The sequence below is a fragment of the Myotis brandtii genome, unplaced genomic scaffold, assembly GCF_000412655.1.
Source record: "Myotis brandtii unplaced genomic scaffold, ASM41265v1 scaffold53, whole genome shotgun sequence".
NCBI classification, from domain to species: domain Eukaryota; kingdom Metazoa; phylum Chordata; class Mammalia; order Chiroptera; family Vespertilionidae; genus Myotis; species Myotis brandtii.
Window position 1 is genome coordinate 8,998,661 of NW_005369942.1, and position 12,571 is coordinate 9,011,231.

Here is a 12,571-nt window from a genome sequence, read left to right on the forward strand (position 1 = left end):
CCGGTTGGGGGCCCCCCCCCCCCCCCACCGAGTGCACAAATTTTTGTGCACCAGGCCTCTAATTATATATATTTGAACACTTATATGATACCATGTGTATTTTTATATAGGTGTTACATTTAATATGCATAGCCTATGAAGTAGGTATTATTATTTAATTTTTAAAATGAAGAACTTGAGACAAAGAATTTAATAAATTTATTTGCAATCAGACAGAGTGGACAGTGAGAGAGCCAATTCTGAACTGAAAAAAAAATACCTTCTCTGTTCATTAGACCCCAATAACACTATGCCACTCATTGCAGGTGTTTTACTTATTATTATTATTATTATTCGAATGTAATTCTGCTATAGCCTCTATTAGGTTATAAGTTTATTGAGAGCAGGGATAATTCTGTTTAATTCATCTCTCTCTAAACCCACAATGCATTCCATTAGGCCCTGTCCTTTATCTATATTAACTTTTCTTTTGATTCTATATATATGGGAATCTGGTCTTATAACTACATGGCTCAAAGTTCAAAGAGCTGAACACTTCTAGAAATACACATCTGGGAATATAGCCCTTAGCCTAAGCCTAAAGTCAAAGAACAAAACTGGAGACAAAGGTCAACATTTTGGAGATAGTTGACTACTTATAAACAGAGGGTCCCAATTAATCCTGAATCCCATGAGAAGAATCTGAATGCTAGGGGCCAATGTTGAGCTTGGATAGAGCTGATAATGATGAATTATATAGGTAGTGGCGTAACAGGGCGAGATTGTTCAGTTTCATCTGGGACTATTTATGAGAACCAGATGCAGTCAGAAAAAAAAGAGGCAGGATGCAAACAGACTCCTGGTAGAGGATAGTGAGCCAATAAAAAAGGTAGGAGATACAAATGAAATAACAGATCAAGGTCTCAGAACTGTAGACATGTATGCAGTGGACATTCAAAATACAATTAAAGTCAGAAGATAAAATACATTTAAAATTTCAATTTATAAAATTATATGTATTGTATGTATACATATACTTATGTGTGTAATATATACATATACTATATATAAATATAAAATAAACATGGGTAAAAAGAAACCTTCTGAAATTTTTAGAACAAATAGAAAAGAATAAATATGATTCTAAAGAGCATTTTCTTAAGTGTTCAAAAACAAATCGAGCCCGCAATCTGGGCATGTACCCTGACTGGGAATTGAACCGTGACTTCCTGGTTCATGGGTCTATGCTCAACTACTGAGCCACACCAGCTGGGCTCCAATTTCGTTCTTGACATCAAACATTTGGCAAATAGGTCCCCTCGCTGGTTGTGTTTGCTGTAATAAAATATTAGCTTCTTGCCCCGCCAGGTGTGGCTAAGTTAGTTGGGTGTCGTCCTATGCACCTAAAGGTTGCTGGTTTGATACCTGGTCAGGGCACAAGCCCAGGTTGCAGGCTAGATCCCCTGTTGGGGCATGCAGGAGACAGCTGATTGATGCTTCTCTCTCTCTCTCTCTCTCTCTCTCTCTCTCTCTCTCTCTCCCCCGCTTCCTCTCTCTCAAAAAAATCAATAAAAAAATATTATTTTTAAAAGTATTAGTTTCTTTTTTTCCCCATGAAGTAAACATGTTTTTCTCACAGTAAGTACTTAAATTTAGCCACTTTATATTAATATTAAAGATTATGTGATTATATTTAAATTTGAAACCAGAAAATGTACAAAGCCTCAAAAAAACAATAAAAAAATATTATTTTTAAAAGTATTAGTTTCTTTTTTTCCCCATGAAGTAAACATGTTTTTCTCACAGTAAGTACTTAAATTTAGCCACTTTATATTAATATTAAAGATTATGTGATTATATTTAAATTTGAAACCAGAAAATGTACAAAGCAAACAAGTATAGAATATTTTCAATATAACGCAACAGCTTTGTATTTTAAAAATTCTACTTTATAATATAGTAGTTTATTACTACTAATTAGTTCTGTAAATATCTTTTTTTAAAAATATATTTTATTGATTCTTTACAGAGAGGAAGGGAGAGAAATAGAGAGTCAGAAACATCAATGAGAGAGAAACATCGATCAGCTGCCTCCTGCACATCTCCCACTGGGCATGTGCCCGCAACCCAGGTACATGCTCTTGACCGGAATCGAACCCGGGACCCCTCAGTCCGCAGGCCGACGCTCTATCCACTGAGCCAAACCGGTTTCGGCTCTGTAAATATCTTTATATGAATTAGATATATACACATTTAAGTAACACTTGATTGTTTATTTCTAAAAGAATCTTTAAAAAAACCACTATATGTCCTTAATATAAATTCTTATGTAAAATAGAGGTGATAAGGGAAACTACAGAAACTATTTAGTGATGTTATGAAAGCGATACTGAAAAGTTGTACAACAATGTGAACTGGACACTTAAAATGGTTAAAATGGTACCTTTTATGTTATGTATATTTTACCACAATTTTTAAAAGTTTATAAAGCAAAACATAATGTTAACTAAATATTTTATTCCCACAAAAAAGTCACAAGGAATTACCCTGTAGAGGACATTAAAAAATAAAAACACCTTGAAACTCTGAAACCTGAGAGGCACATTCTAAACACAACCTGCCTCCTGCCTGTTGGGTGGAAATATCAAATTATATATGTATGGAATCTTTATCAAAATAGGCTACAAAAATAACAAAGTTTTAACAGGATAAAATTATAGGACTTTATGAGGTCAAGTTATTTTCTATAATATTTAATGTTTATCTTTTAGGTAATATAAATTTCTTTTAATATTGCAAATTGGTTATTTGCATTTCAAAGTTGGATTTCCTTGGTGTACTCAGATTTATAGCTTATATGAAGTACATGAAAAGTAAAATGAAATTATTTTGTCAACTTTTAATTCTATGAAACAATGACAATTCTAGCTCTTATTTAGTAAAATTTTGGAAGGTAAATCTTTTATTGTATTTTTATCTGAATATATAAATAAAATGTTATGTAGAAAAATGTATCCTACTATAGAGTAGCTGATTAAAGACTATATATATATATTTAAATTATCTTTATTGTTGAAAGAATTACAGACATCCCCCTTTTTCCCCCCATTATCTCCTTCCTCCTCACTCTTGCCCCCTCCCCAGGCCTTCACTGCTCTATTGTCTGTGTCTATGGGTTATGCATATATGCATAAAAATTCTTTGGTTAACCTCCCCCCGCCCCCACCCTAGTCTGAGAATCCTCAGTCTGTTGCATGCGTCCATGTCTCTAGATCTAAAAACAATCATTAGGACCTAATATGAGGTGACAGGAGATTTGACTTTGGGTGATGGGCATATGGTCCTATATACAGATTTTGTAAATTAGTAATCCACACATGTAACCTATATGTTCATGTAGACTAATGTCACCCCAATAAAATTTAAAATAATAAAAAATAAATAAATAAGAAAAACAATCTCTAAATAAATGATTTATAATACTTATATCACTAATAGATATGGTACAAAGTCTTACTGGAAATAAGAGAAAGTAAAAAATCACCAGTTATCAACCTTGGAAACACAATTTTCATCCAAGACAAAATTCTCTATTAAACTAACCAGATTAGGACCATCATGGAGTTGCTCATGCAGAGCCCCATGTCAGAAAACCAGAACCTAACAAAGTTTCTATCCTCAGCTCTCCCAGGAAAGGAAGCCAAGGTCTTGCAATGGGCACTTGCTTCCTCAGCATAAGTTACCTGACCTGCTCCAGCCTTCCCTTTGCTGCACATAGGAAAGTGGCCCTGCTTTCATGGATCAGCAAGTGCCCCATATCACTTCCTGTTCCTGCTCACTTTGGTCTATAAGAATCTCTTGCCTGTACAGCTCTTCAAAACTCTTCTGCTAGATTGGATGCTGCCCGAATCATGAATCACTGAATAAAAAGCCTACTCCATCAGTAAATTGTGGGGGAAAATGTTTATAACTTATTTCCACTGGAAACAAGCAAAACTTCCTCAGACACAAATATAGAAGCAAATTAAATGCATTTAACTTTCAGTAATTGAAGATAACCCTAACAGTATTTGACTTATGGAATCATTGGTGCCTATGAAAAGTTTTCAAACAATATTTCTTAATAAATATGTCCATCAAAATAGACAAGGCAAACTCTTGGGTAACATTTTCCCACAAATAATAGTGACAAATGCAATCTTAGTGACAAAAAACAACTGTCTTCAGATGCAAAATGTCATATTCCACACTCCTTTTGACCTCTCTTTTGATTATAGAACTATGTATAGTGCAAGGACTTTCTTGGCTAAGCGATGTGACAGATAGCATTCATTCAACATGTCATCATATACTCACCAAAAAATAAAGCATGAAGGTTCGCCCTTTTAGCTTTTAGACTTAACTTTTACAAAAGCATCATGTTTCCCCTCCATTAAAAAGTAATTTCCAATCTCTGCATAAGAATGAAGTTTATTCTGTCTTTCAGTCAGATGATGAATACCTTTAATTAGAAATGCTAATAACTGAGCTTTTCCCCTCAAACCAATTAATTATGCTGACACATAGACACTTCATAACTAAACCTTTTGGCAAAATCTATAGCCAGTATATCTCTATATCCCTTTAGCATATTAGATTGAGAACAGATAAAGAATAATGTGTTTAATATGTGCACAAATGAATCTCCCATCCCCACATTAAATGCAAACACATACACACACAGCTCAACTGACTCACTGTATGTGCATGTGTCAGTATATTATTCATATTGATTGCACATTTTAGTATAATACCTAACATTTGCTTTGCACTCTATGCTTTCTAAATCCCTTGGATATGCATTTTCATTTCCTGACCCAATGAGGAGAGCAATCCTTTGATTTCAAATTTATGCATATTCTTCTTTTATGAGCTATTTTAACGGCAGAAAAGTACAAGGTGTTTGTTTTGTTTCACAAATCAGTGCTCTTTTTAAAATAAAAATAATATTTAATCCAAAGAGAAGAAAGTGTTGTAAATATGGTCTATAAAAACCGCAGCCTGGTGGACTAGCTCATAGTTGGGAAGCAGGGAGCAGCGGTTGACTGGCTTCACATCTCGTTTTCACTGATAAACAGCTGCCTGCCTGTCAGGTTGCTTACTTTGCCTAACACTCAGTTTTGGTTTTGGTTTTGGTTTTCTTTTACTCTATACAATTAGAATAATAGTATCTATCTCATTTACAGGGTTGCTATGAGATTAAGTATGATAACATAGAACACATTCTGGCACATACAAGCACTCCGTGTTCACAGAATAAATATCATCTAGAGGTTATGACTTTCCAAGTTGTATGTCTACTCCACATGTCTTCCCTGGAAACTAAACTTTCATATCTAACTGTCCCCCTGACAGCTCCTCTGAATGTCTCATATCTAAAATATAACAGAGCCAAAAAGTAATTATTGATAGCCTGCCCTAAAAAATTTTCTCTTGCCATCTCCAAATTTCTCAGGCAGAAAACCTAAGACTCTTGCTGATTCATCTCATTTCCTAACTTCCCCTTCCTCCAGTGCTACCATCAAGTCCAATGGGCTCAGCCTTCAAATGGACAAAATGTATAACTACTCCACACCCCTCCTCCTGATTTCACACTAGCATCTCTCAAGGACTGCTGGAGCAGCCTTCCAATTCTCAACTCTGTGTCTACCCTTGTTCTCCTCAACTGCCCCAAACAGATCTGTCCAAAATCTCCTGTCACTCCCCTGTTCAAAGCCCCCACAAGGCTTCTCCTCATTCTCAGATAAAATTAAAGCTCCTGACCGTGGCTTTGAAGGCCACTGGTCTAGCCTCCGTCTGCCTTTCTTCCCACCTCCTCTTCTCGCTTACTCTCATCCCCCTCTGGATGTGACAAACTCGATCCTACCACAGGCCATTTCATGTGCAATACTCTACCCTGAGCTTCACTGTTCACCTTCTTAACTCTAGTGCTATCGAAACTAACACCCCCACTCCCCACTCTCTAGGGGAATACCCAGAAGGTTCTGCTCTGTAAATATCCTCAATACATAACTTGTTATGTATTAATACAGCCCATAGAGGCACAGAGTCTGACAGACTATAAGAAACTTCACATATAGGATCTATTCAATTGGCATCATAATTTGATTTTAATAAATGCAGAATGACACCTGGCAGTGACAACTGCCACTACTACCATCTTCCACCTGTAAAGCTTAATGGATTTTCAATGTCTCTCCCTACTTAGCACTCCAGCTGAACAATGGCTAAACTTAAGCTGATGTACAAAAGGTCAAAACTGAAATTACTGACTCCAATTAATTTGGCATTCCTTAAATATATTTTGAAACGTTTATTTATTCATTTGAGAAAAGAAAACTAACTTGAATGTTTTATTCATTAAAGCACAAGATAAAGGGTCTCTTGAAACTGTGCTTTTAGAAATGTGCTCTATGCAGACAGTCAGCAGACCCCGGTGTATAACACAGCACAGGGAAGCGAGAACAGCCGGGAGGCAGAGCTCCTGGACACCGTTCTGCCTCTGCCGCTCTCCGGGTCTGCGAGCTCTGGCAAACGGCCTAATTATTCCAGGCCTCCATTCCCTTATCTGCAAAATAAAGGAAATGAACTGGCTTATCGCCAAGAAGTCTTCTGGTTATAAAATCATCATTTTAAGTCAGATTTCTCTAACTTGTAATTTTTTTCATATGTACTTCTCTTTAAAAATGGCTCCATGTTACGCCCTGAATTATAACTGTAACATCCTCCATTGTCCTATCAGCTGAAGGAACAGTGGCAGATATTAATGGCTCACAGATTTTGAATTTACTGGTGAGGGCATAATAATCTTAAGTTAAAAACAAAACAAAAAAACAACAACATCTTTTTCCTAAGAGACCAAGAAGAATTACTTGTATAGATGTCTATGTATTGAAATAGTTTCTTAGATGCCAAATTTGCATAACAAAAATCAAAAAAAGTAAAACTTTTCATATTGTGCTTATGTAAAGAGCCTTGAGCCCTATCTGTAAGCTATGTGAAGCCAAAAGCACAGAGAGGGCATATTTTGGATAGCTAAATGGGGCTTGGGTATTTGGTAGATATGGGAGGGAAGCAGCACAACACAGAATAGAGACAAGATTTACCTAGAAATGTCTAATAGAGAATAGAATTGAGTAAGAGCCAAAGGTGCAGGGGAGAGTCATGAGAATATAGCCCAAACAGTACTTGAAGCACTTGAAATGGAATTAAAGCCATAAAACGCTTCAATGGGTCCTTACATATGACTGCAATTTATCACATCGTACTAACCACCGCAGAGCCTTAAACACTTGAGCTGCTTTTCAAAGCAGAGGTCAGTTTGGATGACCACAACCAATGTAGCAAAAACTTGTGGTATTTGGGCAGCGAGTTTAAAAGGATTGGCATTTTTCCTTTTGGTAGGTCCTGTCCTTTGAAAAATCTGCCAGCGATGACTATATAACCATAAACTAAATATAAGTATGGTAAATGAATATGAAATAACAGTTGCCTGTAGAAATAACAGGATGGTGATTAATTGATAAATAATTATCATAATTTTGCACTCATTGAACCATTCACTCATTCAGCAAATGTTTATTAAGCACCTGCTATAGTGCAGGTTCTCTTTTGGGTGTTTCTGGAAATTCAGTTTTGAACAAGACAGGAGGTTCACATTCTATCGGAAGGTTACTAAATATTGGTGGGGTAAACAAATTATACATATACTATATCCTATTGTATATAAGCATACATCTTAGGTAGCAATTAGTGTTAGGAGGAAATCACAAGGTAAAGTGATGGAAAGAGACACTAGAGAGAGAGGGACCATTAGAGTGATAGTAGATAAGTCCTCTCTGAGGAAAAGATATTTTACTTCGCTATAATGACAAATAACCAAGTCATGAAAGTCTCCCCTTAAAATAACAAGACAGCTGGCCATAGAGTAAAGCACACAACTACAGGTGCAAAGGGCCACAGGCAGGAAAGGTTGCCATTTCTAAAGAGGCCAGAGGAGTACACAGAAGCCAGGTCATTTAGGGCCCTGTGGTCGCTGGTAAGAAATTTAGGTTTTATTCTTGGAAACCACCTAAGGGTTTTTAAGCAAGTCATGGGGGATGATGACCTAATTTATAGTTTCAAAGCTCTGGAACTGCTTGCTGGAGAAGGTATGGGGGTGGGTGCAGTTAGGAGGTTATCGCATTAGCCCTGGCTTAGACTCCAGTGTTGGTGGTAGAAAGGCAAAGCGGATACGCTCAGGAATCCTTTTATATGATTGGAAGCATAGTCTACTTGTAAAAGGACTTGCTGAATGTAGGCTATAGAGAAAGAGGGCTGACTATGATAACAAGGTTTGCCTTTAGCAACTGTGAAATCATAGACAGAGGTTATTTGTGGAGGTTAGGGAGGTGGATAGAAGTCCAAAAGTTTTACTTGGCCTTACTAAGTTTCACTCAGCCAGCAGACATATTGACTAATATTAATAACTGCAGTAAGTCATTGCCTTATTTACTCCTGTCAATATGTTTTTCAAGTAGGAATTGATATTTCCATTCTATAGATATGAACATGAAGGGAACTTGTCCAAGGTCATGTAGCTAGAAATGGCAGAGGTGGGATTTGAAACCTATTTTTTTAAAACTATAAACCTATGTATTTACTTCTAGAATACTCTTCCATTTTGTAAATTAATTCTCTGAAGTAAACGGCTCTGGGTTCCCTGATTATTCCCTGCAACTTACTCTATTAGAAACACTATCTTACTTATTGCACAGATGAGAACATGATGAGAAACAGCCTTGTGAAGAGGCTTCTTGGGAACAGAATGCCAAACCACTGGCGATTAGTGCCAGCTTCCCTGACAAGGACCCGAGAGCTGGGTCATCTGCAGTACCTGCCTTACTGCACCAGGAATTTCTACTTGGTACCATCCATATTTCTAGAAGATACCAGGTTGAAGCTTTAGCCTCCTAGGAATTTCTACTTGGTACCATCCATATTTCTAGAAGAAATACAGTAAGCCATATAGAATAATGGCAGACTATCTATACTTTAAACTATAGTTAAACAAAACAGCTTTAATTGAGCTGTAGTCTCAACTCATTAAGTTGCTGCTTAGTAATTTAATCCCACATGGAAGAAAATGGTAGAATTATGCTCTGTTCAGGCTTGGTTATTTAGCAAGACAACATTCAGTGCCACACACATAGGACAGTGTGGTCGTAGCTCATTGGAAGCTGTAGTCAGGAGTAGCTAGAGAGTTTCCAGATGTGCTACTCTGGAGCCACGGAGTCAGTAAATAATAATATGATGATAGTGCAACGCTAATATTTTCTCTAAAAAATATTCAAAGATTTAGAGGTTTGCTGATAAAAAATAAAAGAAGCTCCTGCTTCAGTTTCTGCCGTATCAGCAAAGCTGAGCCATCTCTGGCCTGACACCAGGCAAGAATTTGAAAAGAGCAAAGGAAAAGTGATTTGTGAGCTAAGGAATAAAACTGCCAAACATTTTTGTTTAGAGCACTTTGATATTTGCCTGGTTCTTAGAACACTGCAAATTTGAGAATAATGTGGCATCTGGAATCTAAAAGCTGCCATATTTTGTCTGAATTTTCTCATGTCATCTGCCAATTTGACTTTTAAATCATAGCAGTGAATATGTATTTTACATCCTGTGTCAGAGACTTCGTTTCTGGAATATAAGATGAAACTGCAGATTCTGAAGCCTGATATCTGAAACTCTCACGGCATCCCATAAAGTGGTTATTTATGCTACCAAAGGTATGCAATGGATTGAACATAAAACCATGGTCACATAGGAGTTTTCATGGCTTTAAGATCATCTAGTCCAACTCCCCTCATAATTTCTGGTTGCTTTCCACATGATCCATATTCAATGATCTTCAGATATTTAATTAAATATTTCACCCTAGTGGCCTCAGAAACACCAGTCCATTTCAGGGCAACTTGGAAAAAAAGAAAAAAAAAAGAAGCACTAATAAAAATCTGTGCTTTGAGACAAAGTTCAACAATGCTCTAGTATCCAGGACTGCCAAAGTACTGTGACCTAACCAGTGCCACAGAATCTCGCTCATGCTCCTTGGCACCATATCTAAGTGTGACAAACATTTAATACCTTCGTTTTATTATAATCTGAATTGTCACTATCCATAACTCATAACTCTCCTATCTCAATACTGGGCAGAATCTGTACACACTTGGTCTTCACATTAATGGCGATGGTCCTTCACAGAAGTTAGAGCTGTACTCCCATTACTTGTCCTTCTATTAAAACGTCCAGGTCCCCGGTTTTCCTCAGGACCAAGGCTGATGTGATGGGCGCAGGAAGCTGGTTTGCTCCCCGGAGCAGGACTGGGCTCTCGCACAGTCTGCACGTTTAGACCGATGCTTTGTGGACTCTCCTTGTGAACTTTCTCCTAACAGACTGACCCAGCCCTGTCTATCACAAGAGAATACTTCTGGCTCAAGGACTTCCAGTTTTCTTCCTTTTGTTTTCCTTTTCCTAATGAAATGTCCCTTTTGTGTTGTCATTTTGATGGAGAAACAGAATTATAAGTGCTGGTTAAGTGTACTGCTGGCTGGCAAAATCCTCCTTACCCATAATTGGGCTGACCTACAATTTTCAAAATCTACAGTACCAAGTGTTTTTAAATAATAACACTTACTGTGCAATGTGTTCTTTGGAAATGTGAAAAGAAATATCTGACACATAAAAGAAATTCCTAATATCGTAACATATAAGATGAAACTTAAACTGCAATTTTTAAACATGTTTTTTAAACCAATCGGTAATCTTTGAACAAGAATACTTATGTAGTAAGGAACAGGGCAAATATTTCTAAGACTTTTTAAATAGTTAAAGTGCATCAATCACAATTCTTACTAACATCATTGTATGTACTATGAGATAGGCATATTTAACCTTATAATAACCTGCTTTGTGATTACTGTTATCCCCACATTACCGAGGAAGACACTGAAGTTGACAGAGATGATACCTCTGGTCTGAATCACAAAGACAATTATGACAGAACCAGAATTCAAATCAAGGGTAATTCAAATTCAAATCTTTCATCATATTATACAGCCTATTATTGTGTTTGCTTTCCAAATAAAATAATTTTGAAAAAAAGTATTTTTTTCAAATTTTACTTTATCTACACACTAAAACGTCCCGTATACCCCGAACTTGGAAGTCAGGAATGCTAGGGTCTGAATCCTACTCTGTCGCTTATTAGCTGTGTGATCCTGGGCAAATGACTTGACTGCTCTGAGCTTGGGTTTACTGCAAGTGAAGTGGAACTAAAAATACCTAAGTCTTTGAGATGATGAAGAAATGTAACGTGTAGAAATGGGTTAGTTAGTGCCTGTAAAACCTGGCGCACTGTGTGACACAGATGGCCGTATAGCAGACAAACAACCAATCCCATGTATTTCACAATATCCCCCCTTGGCTGCATAGGCACACAAAAGATTTTTAAAATCTCGGAATTATTTGGTTGAAAACAGGCACTCTTGTCTACATGGTTACATTGTTTCTCTGTCACGGCCTTGACTTAGAATGTCCCAGAGTACAAGGCCTACAACGGAGAACTTCCGTGGACTATGCCCTGCCCATCCTGGTCACACCACTCTGCACCCCTGACTTCCAAAATCGCATCCTGCTGCCACCCTGGGATGACCTCACGTGACACACCCTCTGGGCAGCAAGTTTTATCATTGTTGATGCCTTAGTGAACTCGATTCCTGGTCCTGGTTTCTCCTCCCCCACCTCACCTCCACAAAGCTTCTGGTATTGACCATGTGTTTCCAGTTGTAACTGGAGAGCAAAGCCGAGATTGAGAAGCTTTAGAAATAAAACCTGGATTTTAACTATCTGAATCTCTACCACTTTCTACTCATTTTCATCCCCTGTTCTCCCCAGGTGACTGTTGAAACACTGACTGGATTGATGTGAGCCATGTGGTAGTGACTGCATTTTTCATGAGAAGGCTGGCCCTTTGTGCCTACCGACCGGGAGGCACATGCTCACACATAGTGAACCACCTTTCAGGTCAATGTGGTTTAGGTTTTATGTGGTTACCAGACTACATTCTGTTCATCATTCTTCAGCATTTTATTGTTTGCCTAAACTGTAGTGTGGTCATTCACATACATTACAAAATATACAGAGAATATTGCTTTCTTTCATAAACCAATAGTCTCAGAAAATCAAACTCCCAAAAGTAAATGCAAATAATAGAGACAGCTGCCTCAGTTAATGATCAGTGGCACTATCATTTGAACACTTAACATAAATCTATCATTACTCATAATCTCAAAATCCCCTCCTCTTTTATGAGAAGTGGTGAAATTAAACAATATTATACTCTGAAATTGATCACATATAACAAAAATATTAATTCATTATATTTATAAAAACATTGCAACAACAGTAAAAACATCCCATTTGAAAATTCAAAATTGTTGTCCTATATCAGCATCCACACATCAACCTGAGCATGGAAATATACATATATAGATATATATCTAGATATATATCTATATATGTA

The 12,571-nt window shown here is 37.0% G+C and overlaps 1 protein-coding gene across 1 annotated transcript in view; it reads right to left on the reverse strand.

Annotated features, from left to right (window-relative positions):
- FAT4 (FAT atypical cadherin 4) overlaps positions 1-12,571 on the reverse strand; it is a 159,400-nt gene that overhangs the window by 44,103 nt on the left and 102,726 nt on the right. The gene's annotated exons all lie outside the window — the stretch shown is intronic.